Below are 21,237 nucleotides of genomic sequence, written 5' to 3' on the forward strand. Positions count from 1 at the left end.
AGAAAGAAAACACCTGAGAAAAGCAGGTCCTTCAGCAGCTACATAGCACATTTGTCCATTTAGCCACATGCATATTAACAAAGCAATAGCTGTGTCTTCCATTGCAACCAACACTGACGCAGCACAAAAAAAAAAAGAAGGGTAAGAAAACACCTCTGCTTCCTCAAAGAACAGAACAACTAAAAAAAAAACGAGTTTTAATTGTCGATCATCTCCTCCTTTCACAACAAAAGAGTTTAATATCACCACTCCAGAATAATGCAGATATGTCTGCCAGGCCTCTGGGTCACAAGCAATAGGACAAAAGGAAATGGCCCCAAGTTGCACTAGGAAAAGTTTAGATTGGATATTACCAAAAAATTTCTTCACAGAAAGGGTTGTTAAGCATTGCAGGAAGTTGCCCAGGGAAGTGGTGGAATCACCATCACTGGAGGTATTTAAAAGGGTACATGTGGCACCTCAGGGACATGGTCTAGTGGTGAACTTGTCAGGACTGGGTTAATGGTTGCACTCAATGGCCTCAAAGTTCCAACCTTAAACAATTCTGTGATTCTGTATCTCAGCTCCTTCTCCAGGTAAATAAGCCCTTGAGTTCAACATCTGGCTGTATTATATTTGGAGTTTGCCAGAGGTTTTTTGGTTTGGGTTTTTTTTTTTTTTTGGTGTGTGTTTTTTGTTTTGTTTTTAAACAAGTCCCTTTAGATTTAAATTAGTTTTATATAGATAGCTTGACAGCTTTTGGGATACATTATTTAAAATACATGGTTTTTTTCACTTATTTTGTGAATAAGAAAATAGAAATACCTAGGAAAAGCTTAGTTGGAAGCTTTTCCTCAGTATTCACTATTTAATGCTTAAATATTTTCCCTTTAAAATGCAAAATTTGGCGACTCTTCTTCTTGTTACTTACTTGAAAAGGCAATGACTTTTCCCAGTATACCTGCCTTCAATGTAACAATTGAACGACAGATACCATAAAAAAAAAAAAAAAAGGAATCAGGAGCTTGCCAACTGGAAACAGAGCAAGAGAGTTTTTCCATGTATACTATAGTCCTACTTTTCACTTTAGTTCATCTCCTGGCCTCCTCAGTTCCCCCACTCCTCCTGCCTGTGTTTTCACAGAGTTCTGGAACTACAGGGGACTATCAGGATCCAGTAGCTCAGCCTGCAGCTGTAATATAGAGAATTTAAGTCTTTGCTTGTGCTTTTCCTTCCCTGGGTAATGACTACTGTCCTCATCTGCCTGTATGCTCAAGCACATTTTCATTTAGGAGAAATAATTTTCATTAGCCTGACATCTACTCCCAGAAAAAGCGCACCAGATCAACAAAAAGGAAATGCACAGCTGCTTTCTTAACTATCTTGACATATTAGAAGAAAAGGAAAGTCCAGAAAACATAATAAAAATACTGCAGTATGACATAGGTTATTATAATCATCAGCATAGTCAATGAGTTTACAGTGTCACTTAAGAAATCCAGCAGAAGAATGTCATTAAATAGGTGTTCATCTTCTCACATAATTGCAAGTGTCAGATATATATCTAGAAACAAAAATTAGAGGCTTTGTCCTTATTACTTTAGGGCTGGATTCCACAAACACACAGTTCCTGATCAACTTTATGAGTGGCATTCATTGACTGGTATGAAGGAAACGCCAGTTCCCTTAACAGACATTTCTTATTTGAATAAAATGCCTATTGCTATTTATTTATCAAAGATAGTTGAGTGAAGAGAGGAAAATCCTGTGTGGAGAAGCCCGTCATGAAATGAAAGAGGAATGGTTACATCTATGTCCTGTAGGCAAGATACACAATTTCTTCCCCAGTTTCTGAGACTAGAAATGCTAAAAACAAACATTAGCAAGTGCTCCTAATTTGACTCCAGGCTGGTGAGCGATTCTAACTGGCAATTGCCAGTTCAGCATTGCACAGTGGTGAAGACTGTATTTGTCAGGTTCCTAATGTCAACAAAGATTTAAAGATGCCACTCAGAGCTATTGTGCCTTTTGACTTTGCTGAGTGCAATCTTCCCAAAACAATACAAGAGGATACTATGAATACAGACATATGAAAACTATTTTTCCCAAGAAACTGGTTAAGGGAGTGAATCACAATGACACAGACTTGCTCTCATTTCTTTTTCTTTGGGAGCTCTTTGTTACACATGAAAGCCAAAGACCAGCAGCCACAAGAAAGTGCTGATCTCATTTCTGGGCCAGAAGGTGCAGCTAAGCAGCACCAGATGGCCACTGGAGGCTGGCCAGGCACACACCAAGGTAGCCTCACCTGGTCCCCAACAGGCAATGAAGGCTCTGGAGGAGAGGAAGGCAGGAGAAAGGATGAATGCAAGCATGAAGGACCATGACAAGAAAGGCCAATCAGCCTACATCAAAAAGATTGCCTTTGCTTAATGTTAGTCACACAGATTTATTTCCAGTTATAAATCTAACAAATATCTAGCTACTCACAACCAAATCTTATCCCTCGGCAAATGGCACCTGATTGCAAGCACATTAGAGTGTCCAAACTATCAATTGCTCTTCAGATGGCAGCAAAATCTAATTACCACCCTCTGCTGCAGCATTAGCTGGTGCCAACACTTTAGAACACTCAAGACACTAAACACACCTAAAAAATAAGACTTTATGTACACATAACGCTTTCAAATGTTTGTTGAATTGTATATTTTTCTGTAAGATGTGAAAGGCATTGCACAAAGACTTCAGGGGAAGTTTCAGTGGAGAGAATGCACAAACTGACCAGGAACTAAGCCAGAAGGGCAAGTGGTCCCTTTCCTAGTGCTCTGTATGTGCCCTATTGAATGGCACAGCACCCCTCAGCAGCTCAATTACATGCATTTTATAGCTTTTAGGAAAGATAAATCACAAGCAAAACTACTTACACCATTCTAAGTAACTCATTTAAGGCTATTTTGAGTGTGTTTGTGCTGCAATACGGCGATTTAGGTGACTGAAATCCACACAGATTTTCTATAAAAATTAAGGGGAAAACCCTATCAATTAATACTGCCTCATTAAAACTTCTATAATAGCAATTAAGTTGTTTCTGGAAATGAAGCCCTGACTGAGAATATCCACATAAGAACAGAAAGAGTGATTGTGCACCTAATACTTCACAAGTATTGAGGTCCGTAAAGCAGAGATTGTTTTTTTAAGTTAGTGATCAACATAAAAAATTCAGTATTCAACAGTGCACACATTACCCAATGGAGTATAAGACAGAACAGTTCTTATTTCTAAGAGCAAAGGAAAAAACATTGTGTCCATTACCATTCTCTAAAGGATACTATAAAAATACCTTTCTACGTGCCCCTATAAATTCAGTAGCAGATCCACGTAAATTTTGCAGTAATACCACAATTACTTCTGTTTAACAAACACTTACTTGAATCTCTATTAAGTTACTATAATTGTTCCTCTTTTCAGATAGTTAATTGTTAAAGAAAAAGCACCACCTGCAAAAGCCTGCAAAAGTAGAGATGGATGAGACAGCCATGGATAGAGATTAGCTGTGTGGAAATCCCAAGTTACTTTACATATTTATTAATTTCTAAAGATCTTCATTGGACTATTAGTTATTTGTCTTCTCTGTTTAGAAGTATACCCACTTTATGCAGCATTTTGTTATTTTCTCTGCTATGCCCTTTCTGCTGAAGATGATGAGCTATACACCCAAAAATAACCATTCCAGCATTAGGTCTCCTGGCATCTATAGCTTAAAGAAAGATCTAGCGTGTCAGGAGAGCAGGCCCAGTGTTGAAGCTCCCAGCAGCAGTGATGTCTTTCCAGACAGTACTCCCAAAGCTGTTCCCAAAGAGATTGCACACAGTGCCCTCCCAGAAGAGCAAAAAGTAAAGCCAAGGCTGTATGTTTGTCCTATGAAAGGAATCTAGAATTATTCCTTTTCTTAAAGCTATGGAGACTAGTGTGATACTTTGAGTAGGAGTCCTGGCAACTTTAGAAACTGGGTTTTTTTCATTTGTATGCAGAGGGAAACTGGGTGGGGAATTATTTCTGTAAGTTCACATGGGCCAGATGCTAATGAAAAAACAGGAAACCCAAGAGGATTAGAACTCCTTTATATACCCCATATATACATATCTTTATATATTCCAATGTTCCAAATAACACAGTTGTAGGGCATCCAGCCATGGGTTTGGGTTTTCCCTTCTTTCCAGTGCACAAGGCAGAGCACCCCAGCCCCCAGCTCAGCACTCCCTGAGCAGACCAAAACTCAGAACTGGAAAGCAGAGAACTGCCTGAGGGACAGATCACAGCATCTGGCACACAGCAAGCCCATAAACAGATCCATTGCTACAGGTAAAATACCTGGCACATTTGGTGTGGAAGTGAGGGTAGTGCGTGAGAAGCAAGCGAGAGGTCAGCAGGGCTTTCATCCTCATAATGGATGAAAGCAGGGCTGGTAAAAGCTGCCACACTTGCTGCAAAGTGCATAAAATTCTAGCACAGAGTCGATTGCATATCCAATGCTCAATGTGCAGGGCTTGGCAAATCTTGGCAAGAAAGGGAATAACTCACTGAGGAAAACAACATTTTCCATCCTTCTTTCTTTTCCTGGCATTTTGCATTATCCTGCCACTGTTTTGACACATTAACTCTGTGTTGCCTCTTCATACTGCTAAAAGGGTTTGCTCTGAGTTTAACAGGACAAGCCAGGGCAGCTCATCTAGCGAAGCCACAGGCCAGATGTTTATGTTTTCTCTAACTGTGTTTTTCAAACTGTATCAGGTACTTGGTTTGGTACATCAACGGAACATCAACTCTTCACTTTTTCACTTCTTGACTTTCACTTTTCTTGTATTACTTGCAGTGGTGAAGGTCTCAAAGGTCAAATTATGCCTGCAGTTACACACACAGTTCATGTTCCACCCAAAAATGACACAGGGTAAAACTCAGTGGGGTAGGGGAAATGGTGTAGTGTAACAAGCTGTTCTTTGTTACTTCCTTGGGCAATGTGCAAAGCTGGCAGCCAGAAAATCTATTTTAACTTAAGTTTCTTACAAGGCCACTTAGTCATTTGCTATGATTCTAAAGTTCTGCAATCAGTGGTAGTCAACATTTTCACTACTTGTATGTGATGTCTGTAAGACCTTCTGTGTTACCTGGCTATACATACCTATGAAGGATCAATTTTGTTTATACAGAAGGGGAACACTTTTGTTCATCAAAGTTCTGCCTCTCAGTCAGTCTTGCTCTGGAGGCCTGACCCCACACACAGAGAACTGGAGTCAAAGTAAATAATTATCCCTTTCCTTAGGTTCTGCTGAAGACAACCTTTACCTGCAATAATTATCCTCACAAATAATTATTCTCCTACGGTCTGTTGCAGTGGGTTCCAGAGGCAAAGAACAACTGAACATCATCTGTGTTTGATAGAGGGCCTTGGATGAGCTGCAGATCAGTTAAGCACAGAGCACTTTTCTGAATACAATGAAGTGTCCTCTGAAGACTTCAAATTCTTTTGAGGGAATTCAAAGGGAATTCACTCTAAGCATGAGAAAGCACCTCAGTTAATTTCTGTTGCATAAATGAAGTCAGGCTCATGACAGGCAAATGCACTGACAGCCTCTTTACCCAAAGCTGTCAGCACACCATGAGCCAACCTCTAGGCTGCACAGGATGAGAACGTATGCTCTAAATGTATTTAGGAGAAAGAACTCGTTCAGATCACAATATATACATTTTTGTTGCTAGATGTTATGTTCCAAGTTAAAACTATACTACCAAAAAGACCAAGGCTTATTCATGTAGCTTAAAAACAGAAAAAAAAAACCACCCCTAGAAACCTCCCAGCAATATTTGTTTAGCAGAACACCTATGAAAAGCATTTATTTTAGGAAGAGACAATGTAAGGTTTCAAACAACTCTCTTAAATGAACAGGGAAAAAAATTCTGGCACACTATTAAAAGTGTCCCCTTCAGTGAAAAACGTCACATGCATGGCACATTAAAAACACATGGATGCAAACAGCATTAGCTGTTTCTTCTAAAAATAAGGTTCGGAGGATAGGTATTTGCCAAAGTAATACCTCTGCCACTTTTTAAACCATTTTGAACCACAGCTACAGCTGAAGATATCTAACATTGTGTAAAATTATTAAGTATTAATGGTATTTTGCAGCCAGGATTAGTGCTGTAGAAAGTTGCTTGAGATAATAATAATAAAAAAAAAAAAAAAGAAAGAGACATCTTAATCAGATGCCTGGTCATAGAAGTCAAGATCCTACAACCATTCAAATGTTTTTAAACTACAGCAATAAGCCATAATAGGGTGTACCTTCTTAATGTACTGGGATGTAATCCCAAGCAGAAAAGTACTCTAGTACTACAGTGGAAATTGGGTTAGACCTGCAATGCTCTGAAATGCAAAAATAGACAGCATCTCTATTTTACAATTTTCTAAGAAACATCTTTAAAATTGCATTAAACTGTAACTTACGAATTTTCAAGTTTTCTGTGCATAGGAATGGTAACAGTGGGGCTGGGTAAAGCCCCCTTCCAAGAGAAGCAATCCTGGGCAAAACAAAACCAAAAGACATAGGAAAGCAGGTAATGGATTTTCTTCAACTCACATTTACAAACATCACTGGGCTATGTAAACAGAAATTTCTCAAAGGCTTATAACTAGAATAAATTTGAGGGTTTTTTCATAGGTACAGTATGAGGTACACTAATAATAAAAAAATTGTCCCTTATTCATCGAAAGATATCAGGTGGCTACTCCACAACACAAACACATTTCAGCTTTGCAAGAAAGTGTTCTAAATTTTTTCCTGTGTTTACTGTTTTGAAGTAATACATTACAACAGAAGAGATTTCAGGTGTTGAAAAAACTACAAGCCACAACCCCCACTAATTTTCAGTTAAGAGCATTATTCCTGTAAGTTATATACAGCAAAAAAAAAAAACCCTCCAGGTATATCAAGTGTTCAAGGACGCAAAATTTATAACAGAAATCAACTGACATAAATTTGTAATTTTTATTTGTTAAGTTTTTTTTTTTTATTGTTAAGTTAAGCTATTTGTTTGTTAAGTTGTATTTGAAAACATTGAGTTACATTTCAGATCTTCCCCCCAAACTACATTAGGTATATCAATTAAATAACAAATATGAAAATCAGCATTCCCATAATAAATCAAAATCAATAGCTTCAATATTAATATTTAATGAGGTAAAATGCAACAATATACAAATAAGTGACTGGAATACTTGAAGAACTGTGTATAATGCACATATTTGCTTCATTATCAGATTTTTTTAGAAAGGAGAACTTCTCTCTTTGTTCCAAAATAGAAAATTAATCTTATTACATTATTTGTCAATTAAATTATACCTTAAAACCTTCTCAATAATTACTTTTAAAAGTAAATATTGAAGAAGTAATTATTACAGCCCATGTACCCTGGAACTCTACAATCAACACTGATCATAATTTTTGTTTCCAGAAATATTTGTTCCCAGGTTCCAAATTTAACATGCTGGTCAAACTATCACATTAATTAAATCCTTTTGAGCACAAGCACAAAAATCCCACAAACATTTTCACCAAAACCAGAGAAATTTAAAAATTGCAAGCTCGAAAATAGCTAAAGTACACAAGGCAGCATGTAAGTACTTATTTTCTCATCAGAAAATTTATTCTTTAAATATAAGTGATTATGATTATTTCTGGGGAGCAAGGAAAGGCTGGAAATGGTTTTCCTTGCAGCAGTTATCCCTAACTGAACACATCTTCCATTTCAAGTTACCATAGGTACTGCAGCTAAAGACCATAGAAAAAGCTCCAAGCTCTGCTTTGAGATTGTTCACCGGGACACAGATTTCTCTGATCTTAACTCCCAGGGCAAAATCTCGGCCTTGTGATCCCAGTGGTTAAACTATCACTAGTGCAGAAAGGTGAGGAGTTCTCTCAGATGGTCCTTGGGACACCTTTTGAAGCCTCTGCACCACCTCCCCTTTGAAATGCATTTATCTTAAGTCCGGCTCATCTTTTCTGTGGGACTGAAATAGTTTAGCTGATTCTGTCTAATTAGTCTTCTTAACTATGCATTGGTTAACAACCATTTGCATTATTCCCTTCAGACTATGCTGATGGCCATATTAGAGTCTAGCACCCAAACACCGCAGGATGGCACTGAAGGTTTGTGACACATGTTTCTCAGAGTTCTTTGGTCATCAAAGCAGACTTTCCCTGCAAAAAACTCTTCTGTGATGTCTTCTTGTTCACTCTTTGATTCAGAGGAAAGCCCATCTGATACAGGTTCTCTCACAGTCCAAGTATCATCATATTTTTACCAGTCCCCTGAGGTGAGACCTTGCCATCATCACAGTTTACCTTCCTGTACATTTGTACATGGATCTCAGCTGTATCACAGCACAGGCAGCTTTCAGTACTCGATATTCTCCATATTCTACTCATACTCCATATTCTATTCTGTACCTAAAAGCCACTCAGTTTCTGCAGGATCCAGAGACATCTGGAAAAGCAAGAACATCTCCATTAGTGAAAGACTCCTTAAAAATTAAAGCCTTCCTGCAACGATCCCAGCACTGAAGGATCTTGAATAGACCTTGGAAGTCAAGGAGACTGCACAGATTGTGCTTTTTATATTCAGATACTACAGCTGTCAACACCACAGAGGGATGTCCTTCCTGAGATAATGATTTTATATTTGCAATGATGTGCTTATGGTTTAGTAATTCCACATACGTGAACAAAGTATCTTTATTTTAATTTTATGTCAAACTGCATCAAAACTTCATTTGTGGGGAAAAAAAAAATAAGAGATTTGTCACTGAATAACAGAGTAAGCTAGAGTCAACATCTTGAAACAACTGGCTGGCGGGTTAATCAAGGTCTGAACATAGATTTTCTTCCAAGAAAGAGTAAGGAAGCTGTTCCAGTTTTATTTACAGCTTTTAAGTATTCAGAAACTGTCTCTACCAAAGAACAGTGGAGGACTTTTTTCCCATTCTAACCAAGAGATTCACGAGGGATTTTTGAAGGCTTTTTTTAAAAACAAGTAAGAGTCAATAGGTCACAGATACCAAGCTGCTCTCTTACTGCAAAAATGTTAATGCTACACATCTACAAGAATATCAAGAATTTCCTCATTGTACCACATATAAGGCAAAGTCTATTTACTGTTCCAGGATAATCAGCTACAGGGCAATCCAGTATTTTAGAGCAAAAGCACATGAAATTTTTAGCAGCCATTCTCTAGGGGGAAATTTCAAGGTGACTAGAACAGTGCTTTATATGAATAAAAATATGCTTATAATTAGAACAGACTTCTTATATGATCATTTTGCATTTCTTATTCGTGTTAGCAGATTGCAGAAAAGGTACAGGTCCTTGAAAAGGCACAAAATTATAACTGATGTTATTTTAATTCAGTGTTACGAAGAAACAACATACATCATCCTATATAAGAACTAAAAAGCTACACTACTGCCTCCTTAAAAGTCAGGGCAGCTTTGGCAAGCTACTCACTAGTAAGCAGAGGAAAACACGAAGTCACACACAGAGCTCTCAATTTATTCCTGACTTTCACAGCAGCACTTGAAGATTATCACACAAGATGCACCAAGTGAGTTTATGCAAGACTTGGAGAAGTAAACAGGATTCAGACAAAAGGAGGAAGGGCAAGCTCTCCTTAATGGAGTGTCACATTAAAATAGGCCAGCTAGAGTTCTGAGCCATTCCTATAGGAGCGGGTGGCTGTGACCCCACTCTGGGTGCAGCCAGGGCTGTAGCTGTGGAGCACACCTGTGTAAGCACACTCAGACAGCTGGAGACAGCTGCTTTCCCTCAGCTGATAGCCAAAGCTCTCTCTCTCCAGCCTCCTCCAAAAGAAACCCGGAAAACACAGCTTACCCCTGGCATTGCCTGCACGCAGGGGAGAGGGGGCAGACCCTCCACAGAGTTCCAAGCCATAATCTTTATTTCCCCAGAGTGAACTTACCTGGACCCTGTAGTGTCATCCTTGAGCCTACCACCACATAACTGACTCTGCCACTGCTTCAAGGCAGTCCGAGATCCATCCTGTGGATCCTATCCTGTCTTCAGGTATTATTTGCATCTTTGTAGGCTTGTGTACAGCTGGGAGCTGCTGCTGCTTATGCTGGCCCCCAACTAGGGGGAGAAAATAAATTAATTTTTTTTTCTGGGGTTATTGGCCTAGCCAGTTTAGCTTGCTTGTTTACTGCACTTGTGGTTTTCATTTTTGAGCAATAATGCTACTAAAACTCACTTTTAAAAGAACAAGATCAAGATGCTCTCAATTTCACTGTAGAAGGCTTTGAACTACCTTTTCAAATTAGATCCAATCTTCACAGATATTCACATGAAATCTTTGACAGAATAAATGAGTAATAAGGTACAAGCCACATCTCCTTATAAATTTCAGTACGAAATAACACATAAAGCATTTATCAGAAAACAAACAAAAATTACATTAAGCAGGTCAGTAATCAGCAGACCTGGAAAAGGGTTTGCAGATCCAAAAGCTTAGCCATTCTCTTTCCTCCAATTTATATCAATCAGTCCAATAGGCCAACCTGCTTTTCCCTACAGATTTTCCCCTGCAGAAACTTGGACCTAATTTTCCCAGCAATATGCTGGTCATTCCCCCTATATATACCCCCTTGTAATTTGTGCAGATCATCTAGATTAAGCTCTACCCTGTCTCATTGAGGAGAAAATGAACTTTTCAGCAAACTTGCAATCAGAGCCAGTCCTGAAGACATGGGCTACAACAACTACTGACAATCAACTGAGGAAGCAGGTTTTTCCTAATCAGGTTTGTGGATCATAACTAGATAGATCAAACAGAGACAGATATGAAGGATAGTGGACAGGAAAATGGACCTTAAGATAGTGGTTTAAGCAAGAATGCTTACACTGGAAGTTGTGCGTGATCCTACACCAAGATTAGAAGGTGGAAACTTCTCTAATTCACTGCAAGGATAAAAAAGGGAACAGAAGAACAATACTGTCTGTTTAGGCCACTTCTTTTTCTTCCCTTGGGCTTGCTTTACATACTCACAATTTTTCAAAAAGTGTATATAGTGAAACCTTTGAAATAAAGCATATTAAATGCTTCACAGTATTGCTGCAAACTTTCTGATGCATCAGGCATTATCAGGATAGGACAGAACTCCCAGGCTGTGAAAGGAATCTTCTTTGCTGTCACTGTTTTGCTGTGTCCATCTTGGAGATTCACTTGGCCTCTCGACCTACTAAATTAAAGTCTACTTAGTAACACTGGGAAGATTATTTCTACCAGTGACTGCCCAGTCTAGGTCTTCAGTAAGGTGTTACTGGCAAGGCTGCAAAATCCGAGAATACAAGCTCAGGTATCAGGATCAGTTGCCTCAACACAGCTCTTATATAAAGAGTTGGCAATAAAACACATAAAACTTATGAGCAATGCTTGAAAAGAAAAAAAGTCTTAAGAAAATTATCTCGTAAAAATAGTCATTTCTCTCCCCACACTGTTTCACCCACTTCAATCATCATTACTCTAAACTGCAGAACTATGCTGCCTGCTTTTTTTTTTTTTTTTTTTTTTTTTTTTTTTTTTTTTTTTTTTTTTTTTTACGGGAAGTTCCTGGAATGAAGATTAGTCATTTCAATTTAACAAAGAACTTGTGAGTAAATAGCTACTGGAAGATTTTTCAGGATTTATAGAAGCAACAGCTCTCTACAAGAGTTAGATTAGAAGGAAGAGGAGCCCATCCACAGTGCAGCAGCAGGAAAATATAACTGGGATCCCTGTCACTCCAGCCTAATATTTAAGTACGTTACTTTGCAATCAAAAATCGATGAGTGCAGTTATAAGTGCTGTCCTGGACCTGCATATTGCATAAAGTTGTCCATAAAACTAATCATGTGCATAAGTAGTCCCACATGGTTCAGTGGGTCTCCTAACGTAAGTGTCAGCAGGGGTCTTAGGTCAAGGTACTGCATTCCTTGAACCACACAGATTCCCACTGAAGTGATTAGGAGCACTTCATTTGCCAAATAGAAAGAATTCTACAGGTATTTGTCGGAAGCTTGATAGGAATTTGCTTTAACCTTAGTTCCACCTTTCTCTAATGTTTGCAGGAAAAAGTTGAGTGCGGAGGTATTACTGACCAAAGCAAATTTCAGACCCATGTTCACAAGGATTTGCATCATAACTTTGTGAGTCCAGTGCTACCACACACATTTGTCAACTGACCAAAGCATAGCCAAACAACCACCCAAGTTTCTGCCTCTCACACACACATTTACCGATTCCCAAGAGCACGTGAGACTTTTTTGTTAACTTTTACACATACAAAGAAACTGTTGCCCTATTGGAACTGAGAGGTGGACTACATTCGGTGCCAGGTAAGTAACTTGGTTTGATCGGTGAGCGAGAGCTACAGCAGTGAAGTGTGCTAAATTATGCAGACATCCTGCTAAATCAGCAGCACGGGACTGAACTCTTGGCGCTATTCACTACAAATGGATCTGTTGGATTATGGGTCATTAGTTCAATCACTTCTAGCAAGTACGACCAAACTGGAATGTTATTAAGCATTTATCTTCGTGGGGGCAGATTTACTAGTGAAGATAAGGAGATCGTAGAGACTCCATTAGCACTGCCTATTTCAGCATGCATTCCAGTCATAAGCACCTTTCATTCATAAAAATATCTCTGGAACCCAAAGCATCCTGCAGATGTCTGCCTTTACAGGCTGCTCACTGCACCTCGGCACCCTCCAGACGGTGACCGGGTTATTTTCAATACACATCTTTTGATAACCTCTTGCTGCGTTCCTACTCCACGCTGTCAAAACAACGAGGGGAGGACAAACCTTTTTTAAAAAAACACAAATCAAAAGCTACATTTCCCAATATTCAGTCAGTCCTAAGGACGCTGAGACACCGAGCTTGCTTCTAGCAGCAGGACGCTCAGTATTTTTCGAAAACCTGAACAATTATTATGTGTCTAAATTTCTTTCTCCCCTAGGGTTTATTTTAACTCTTAGCCCGGGTCTCCATGTCTGACCCCTGTCTCCTTCTGACCCCTACAGTGGCCACAGCAGCGAGGCACAAGGCAAAGGACAGAGCCTGCCTGTGAGTCCCTGGGATGATCTAGGAAAATCCAAGACAAAGAAATTCTCCCGGATCTTTTGCAGGCCTTAATCGAATGTCTGGAAAAGGCACTCCAAACAATCTGTAACACAATGGCACCAACAGAAGTGGCAGAAAGATCTCCCTTTACAGGAACGCCTTGTTAGGACCAGGACAGAGGAAATAAAACTTTAGAAGAGAAACTGGAACAACTTGCGGCATTAGCTGAAGAAATAGTTCTTACTAAAGCAGTTGAAGTCGTCACCTACTTGCTAAGATAAAAAGGGGTAAATACAAGAAGGAAGTCTCCTTTTCCTCTGAGGTTAGTTTGGGTTCTTTGAAAGTTTTACCTGGGCCCCTCACGTTAAAAAATAAGGAATTAACTGAGCAGGAGGAGAGATTTCACCACCCTGGTCTGTTGTTTCAGCCCCTGAAGACACTAACATTTGTCACTGCTACAGTTTACACTCCATATTTGTAGTTTCCACACAAGAAATCCAAAATATTGAAATTATTATTTAAAGGTCGAATTCCAGAAGAAAATAGTCACATGAGAAAGGGTGGGTTGGGAGAGTTTTTGCTGCAGGTTCTGAATAAGAATGCAATCAAAGGAAGAGTGTAGCTAGCTAACTTTGCCTTACCCTGATTCTGATGGTTTCCTCATTGCCTTGAAAGAGGGCCTTATCCTGATTTTAAAAGCCGAGTTTAGTGCTATGAAAGAAGTAAGAAGCTTAACTATAATCTCCAATTCTTTGCATTGATGGACAAAAACTGGAAAGGTGGGCGATAGAAATTAAGCCTCTATTAGTTATGATTAAAACAACATATCTCATTCCACCATAACTGATACATGACTTAAAACATCAATAACTGCTTTTGTTACAAAATAATTGTGGCAACGAGGTTAAGCCAACACTCAAGACTACATGTCAAGTATCTAGAGAGCTAAACTTGGCCCCGATTCTTCTAGAAGGACCAATAATCTGAAAAAGCCTTGTTTCCTAAGAATGGATCTCAGGCCTTTTCATATCACTTTAAGTGGATCAAGACTCAGGCAAGCTAGATGGTTATTCAATTTCAAAGTCTCTGCCCAGTTTTTAAATAGTTACAGAAACACCAAAATTGCATCTTAGCCAACCTTGTGATATGGGGGATAGGTAGAAGAGAAAGAGAACAAACCAAAATATATTTCCCCAGCATAGATTCTTGAAATTCCCCAAAAGGCAGCAGATTTCACTGCTGAAAAGTGCTTTTTTATGGAAGGGTGTTGGCTCTGTTATCAAGTGCCATGCCCTTGCTAGCTCTTAAAAGTAGAACAAATGTTAGAAAAGGTTTTATGACTGAATGGGGAAAGGCAGGAGACAGACTATTAAAAAAAAGGCATGGGAAGGAGTTAACACAGAGCCAAAATAATCTTGCAGCTGCATTACATTATCCCAGTGGGAAGTTGCCAGGCTGGCAGCAAAGTTAAACTCTGCATTCATGAAAGGGAAGCACTGATACCACCAGCTACAACTTGCATTAAACGAGCTTCCCACACCTCAGTGCCAACCCAGCTCAGTGTTGCAGCCCTGGGCCCGTTTTACACACAAGCTGCCAGTCAATCTGAACAAGCCATGCATCCAAACAAGCTATATGTCCATGTAAATGATTTACAATTAAGCTTCTTTCAGACCATCACAGTGAATAGTGAGGATTGTTCTAAGTAAGCAGCAGCTAGCAGACAGGTACTTCTCTGCAATCTGCTTCCCAGCCCAATACAGTCTGAATATAAGACTTGAAGTCTACATCCCAGACAAACTCCTGTGTTATTCACACTAATCGTTCTACAGAACCACAAATGTACACAATACTTTTAAAATTACAAAATAGAGACATTTTCTTTTCAAGCTGGGAGAGTTTACCATATCTCAGGGCAACAGCTTTGGAAAGGGAATTTATAGAAGAAACTGGGGTGAAAAAAGACATCTTGGAAAAGTTTCATAAGGTAAAGCAGATCAAGAAGCAGTGCAATGGATAAATATCAAAAGGATAAGCTATACTTAGGGTAAGAAATGGCAGAAAGCCTGGAACCTTTTCATTTTCATTTCATTCCAGTCTTTGTCAGCATAAGAGAGACTCAGATTGCCAGCTGAATATTTTCTTTCATCTGCAACTGTACCACCATGGCCACCCCCAGACTTTTCAACACTGTCCAAAACCTACTGTTTCCAGAGACTGATAGAATTTGTTGAGACCTTCCCTGCTGATGGAAAAGTGAAGGCATGATGCAAACAGCAGTGTGGAACCACAGAAACATAACCAATGTATTTCTTCATTCTTTCATAGGGACGCAGGCTCTGGAGTTGGTTAAAAGTTGTACAGCTCCTTCGGGTTACACAAGCTCTCAGGGAGGAGCAGATGTTAGAATAATAGAAATTTCTATGCCATTTAATTCAAAGCACTTTAAAAACCTGAACAAAAACCAATCCTGGGCTATAAAAGCCGACTGTAAATGGGATCACCACACTAGTGAAATGCAGCTGCATTTGCCACGCGAAATTGCAGCTCATGGTTCACGGTGACATTACACCACAGTCCAAAGCCCAGAATAGGACAGCTCTGAGGCCACATTCAGGAGCTAACTTTTATTACTTGCAGTGATGAGAAATATTTGTAATAATTCAGATATTGAATACAATTCCATAGTACGTCATGGATCTGACACTCTTTTGGTCATTTTCACAGAAAACTCTACAGTCTTTGGAGAGATCTAACCAGAAGAAAAAAGTATGCACCATTCATGTGAGTGAGAGGAATGAGAAAGACTCAAGTCCTCTTCCTCCACAGCATATTGTCCCACAATCACATAACAATATCATGCATCTGTAGACTTTTATCTGTCACCAGAACAATGATATTTAGCACTATCAGACTGTAAAGAACAATACAGAATCCTGTTTTTGCAGTGTAAATGCATGGTTAATATTCCTATGGGGAACAAAGAAAAGAACACATCTTTAAAATTCCTCACATTGACCCCCAGGCCTCAGTTGAGCACTGCTCTTGGTGTTTCTGATCTTTGAACAGTCCAGTAAATAGGCCAGAGTTAACTCATCAGTGCTGCTGAGTGGGTTAATCAATCTTTGGTTATAGTTTTTGCACTGTCTCCAAACTCAAGTACGTATTGCATCACACTGGTTTGCATTAAATGGTTTTTCCACAGGTCTTTCAATATAAAAAGGGGAGGTTTTTACTAAGAGATTATTCCAGGGCAGAGTTTCATGAAAGTGGGATAATCCTGTAAATACAGGAGACATGGAGTCTTTCATCTGTAGTGAAGGAAACACATAGAGACACTTTTGTGTAGATTTCTGTAACATATTGGGTCTACTGCCCTTTATGGACCACATGCAGATACATTTCTTTATCTTCACCCTATCTTCCAACAGAAAAGCCCCACAAAGATGCAGAACTACCTTAGCAAATGATTGCAAGATTTTTCTTAAGAACCACTAGGGAGTATTTATTTGCCGACAAAGAAGGTTCCCAGTTGTTTTGCTTTTATCTTCATATTTCCCTCAACAGCTTTAACATCTACAACAGAAATTAGTATCTTCTTCTGCTAGGTTCCATGTGGAAGCACAGATTCCCTCTCAAATGCAATCAGCCACAACACAGTAGTGCTGGGGGGGGGAGAATTTTTTTGAAAAACAACATCTGTATTTGTAGAGATCTATAAATTAAGATATAACTCATCTGATACACTGTAGGTCAACTCTTCCTTTCTTTGGTGTTCACTTTTCAGTGACTGAAATCACAAGGCATGAAGTCAATAGATATTTAAGCTATTTAAATAGCACCAAGGATAAAGGTCATGCCTCTGATGTGATTTATCTTCACAGGAACCCTACCAAAGCTTGGAAACCAAGGCCTTGGAGATAGGAGATTCAGGAGGCTGTATAGATAAGGGGCTGGTGTGTTCAAAATACAGATAGCTCTTCCCAGAGTGTATTTAAACAGCTTAGAGCAAGGTCTTAGGCAAAAACAAACAAACAAACCCCAAAATCTTCCAACAATGTGGTACATTCTGGCTCATGAAGTTGGAGAGGAGTGCTCTCACCTGTACTGACTAACAGGCTGCTGTTTTCCCAAGCATTACACAGCAAAGGAAATCAGCAGTCAGATCTTCTAGTAACTGCTGCTTCACAGCAACTGCAAGCTAGCCCAGCAAAACAAACAAAATAAAAGGTACAAAATAATAATACGAGTAGTAGTAGTAATAATAAAAATCTTCCTAGCAAACTGGATCACCCAGAGGTCAAACATAAGAACTGATGCCAGGGAATAAAAGGGAGAAGGGAAGTCCTCGAGCTCCCCATAAATATCTCAGGACACCAGCTCCTAAAGAGGTGGCAGAAGTAGGCAACTCCGCACATTACTGTACACATGTGAAAAAACTGCTCACCTAACTTCTTAAAGTTTGACCAGTCCTGTGAATTCTGCTACATAAAGTCTCGTTTTTGTTTCAATTTTACTCCGTGAAACAGAACACCAGCTTGCATAACAGACAGCAACAGCACAATTAAAAAATTCCACCTGAGGCCAACTCTGTTCTGCAACCAGAGAGGGCGAGAACTAAATAAAACCAGGTTCTCTAAAATCAGAAATGGTTAGCTGCACATACCAAATAGAACATAGTATCTGTCACAGGCAATGGACCTCAGAACAGGGGAGGGAGCAGGGGAGGTGAACATAGTTACAACAAAATACACAGTCCGAAGGAAAAGGTGATTTAAGAGCTACTAGAATCATTTGTGCTTGGGTGAAAAGAACAGCAGATGTGGAGCTAGAGGAGATACTAAGGGCACATTCATGCAATCCTGGCAGAGATAAACTTGATGATATAATTGGGAGTCCTGCCTATTTTCTTTGAGATCAGTGTCTCAGTAATTTATTGAGTTCTCTTAACCAGTACATCCAGATAGGAAGGATTCTAGACTAATTAACTACAGGTTTAAACCTGCCAAGGGGCATTCTGCACCTCAGAGACCACCTCACGTCCATGCAGGAGGGGAGGTAACTTTTGAGAACAAACATAGAAGCCATTACTGACCAATTTTGAAATTTTCCCTACATTGCCCAAAGCTCTATAGACTGCAGCAAGTAATGCCATTTTTGGTTCTTTGGCAGTCAGAAAGCTCTTGAATCATTAACATGGGAATAACAGCATGGCTATTACTCCCAGACATTTCTTTCTTCACTTTTCAATGTTTTCTCTGTGCTATCTGTCATTACCTTGTTCTTTCATTTTCCTTTTCATTAACAATATTATTCAAGGGAGGAAACGTAGCACAGACTGAGAATTCATTCAGCATGAATGGACAGAGACATTTGGTCTAGAGACTTCAGCAGAGGATCAGGAGCCAGGCTGCTTGCAAGACCCAGCCTGACAGTCTCCCTCTTGGTCTTTATGCAAGTCATTTAAGGTCAAGTATATTTGCCTTAACACAGACACAAGTTCAGTAGGGGGGCAATTCCTTTGAATGAAAGAAAGGATTAACTACACTAACACTGATGCTCCTACCTGTAACTATGCTGTCCTTGCATGAAGAGCAGATACTTTCCTTTAGGTTTATCCTCAACACAGTTACAACACAGGAGATCATGAGCTCAAATATTTTGTGATCACATCAATGCATAGCATGACTTTGAAAACACCACAGGCAGGGAAAAGCTGTGTGCACTACATCAGCTGGTCAAGGCACAATTTGACTTGGATGAGAGCCTTCTCCCAGCATGATTGAAATAAAGGATGAGTTTTGCTTCTGATCTGCTCTAGCTGCAAACTTGTGTGTTTGCAAACATCACACAAACCAGTTCCCAGCAATAACTAGTGTTGACTGGTTCACCACAGTCATCCCATGGAGACAATTTACTGTAGTTGACATCCAAGTCACATCTCTTCTCCTTCACTCTTACAGTGTTGGGATTAAGAAGGAGCTCCCACAGAAAGGGGCTCTGCAGTCAACAGCATGTGTGGACTGCAGGTACAGCTCCCCAGTGAGAATCCCAGCCTTCCCATCAGATTGCTATATCTTCTCTACATACACATATGACAAACAAAGCAGCAATAATGCTTTTAGCCCGCATTAGTTCTCCAACTGGATGGAATAATTTTCAATTTTTTAAGAACAGAGTTTGGAAAAAGACAATAATTCACTTTAGCATCAATGTGTTTGTGTTTCTTTTTACCATACAGAAGAGCAAAACCTGACAAAGTAGCTCCTTCTCAGGAAACAAGCCAGTTAAAAACAATTTGTGAGAAATTTAGCTTAAGTCGTGTGGCACCATTTGTTAGGTGCATGGACCTATAACTTATTTCTTCTTCATTTTTCTTCCAGGAAACAGGAGCACTGATGCTGAATTCAGAGAACCTCAAAGTCAGGATTATTTCTCTCTGGGAGTTTCAGATTAATGCAGGATAAAGAGATCAAGTTGGACTTTGGTTCTCTGTTGCATTCCTCTGACATACCATGGATACCTGAGGCAGAACAACAAGGTAGCATCAATTTTGTGAAAGGTACAAGATTCTCCATCAGTTCCTAATGTTTATATGCAAGCTGGTACATTTTCAAACTAAAAAGGGTGAAGCAATTTACTTTGTAAGGTGAATAGATCAAGTACAGATTAGACTGAATTAGCAAGATCTTTGTCTTCTATTCCCCCTTTCCCCAAAAAACAGATATTATCTTGAGAGTCATTCCTGCACTTTTCTTTCCAGGTGAAGAGAAAAAAACAACAGCCCATTTTTCAAATCTTCACCAACCACCGGGTTTCCTCGCCAAATTTTCATTACAAGAACTGTGAACAAACTGAGATTTGTTCTCCACAGCAAGCTTCAGCACTACCACAAAAAAACAATTAAAAAAATCACAGATCAGTGCCTGTATGTCCATCCTCCTTCCTTTATTCCTCTTCCATGTTCTCACTCTGATATTGGCTCATCAATATATGCCAGCAAAAGCATTTATTTGAATGAATTTGAGCTTAAAGCTAACCAAGTAAAAAAGTAAAGCAAACCTCAATAAACCTCAATTTAATTCACTAAAAAGCCAGATATACCTTTCTACTAGGCAATGGGATACAGTATTTTAGTGGCAGCTTCAAAATATTAATGAAAATAACTCTCTAAGAGTTATACTGGAACCCTCTGATCTAAACTGCTACATACTCAAAGCTTTATTGAGAAATGAAATACAGGGACTTTTGAAAGCATACTATTTTTCTCCCTTCTGAAAAAAGTAAGCAGAACCACACTGATCTTCCTGGAGAAAGTCAGAACCCCACTGAACATCACCCTTAGAGTACTAGCTGAGAGGAGGAAGTTTGGGTACAAGTTTAGAGAGCATTGGCTATTTGGCATTCACTCACCACACAGGCATTAAGCAGAATGTGATTTATTTTACTTTCAAAGCCGAATGAACTGCCATGGAGAAAGGCACCATTACTGTGTGCTAAAAATATCCAAACACGGGGAGCACAGAGGAGTTGGTGCACTATAAATTCATATTCCAACATATTGCACACTAACTTTCCTGTACAGACAAGCCCTTAGACTAATAGGCACCTGGGAGTCTTCAAGTCTGAGTGCCCAATAAATAAAAAGGCTATTTTATTTTATTTTTTTTACTAGTACTCTGGAACCAAGCTCTGATGTCCCTGCTCAGACAATGCTTCCATTGAAATCAAGTCTTAGTCTATTATTAAATACTATTCCTTTTACAGCTGCAAGCTTTCCAGGTCAGAGGATAGGGATTTCATATCAAGTCAAATCATTAATCTGTGTCCAAAGGGAATTGTGCAGGCATTTATTTTGATTTTATATAGGTACCTTGATACTTCTTGATTCAACAGACCCTTGCTGATGCCTAGTGAAGTAATTCCCTGCATATCCACCAATTTCCATCTCAGATAAACAGAGAGCAAAAACAAAGCAAAATAAACAAAAAAAATTCCACTTTACTCTCCTTTTAAAAACTGTTCCAGACTCAGATTTGTTTTGGACAAAGTAAAGGACAATGTTTGAAAATCATTAAGACATATTTCA

This window comes from Cinclus cinclus, chromosome 9 (assembly GCF_963662255.1).
Source record: "Cinclus cinclus chromosome 9, bCinCin1.1, whole genome shotgun sequence".
Classification (NCBI taxonomy): Eukaryota; Metazoa; Chordata; class Aves; order Passeriformes; family Cinclidae; genus Cinclus; species Cinclus cinclus.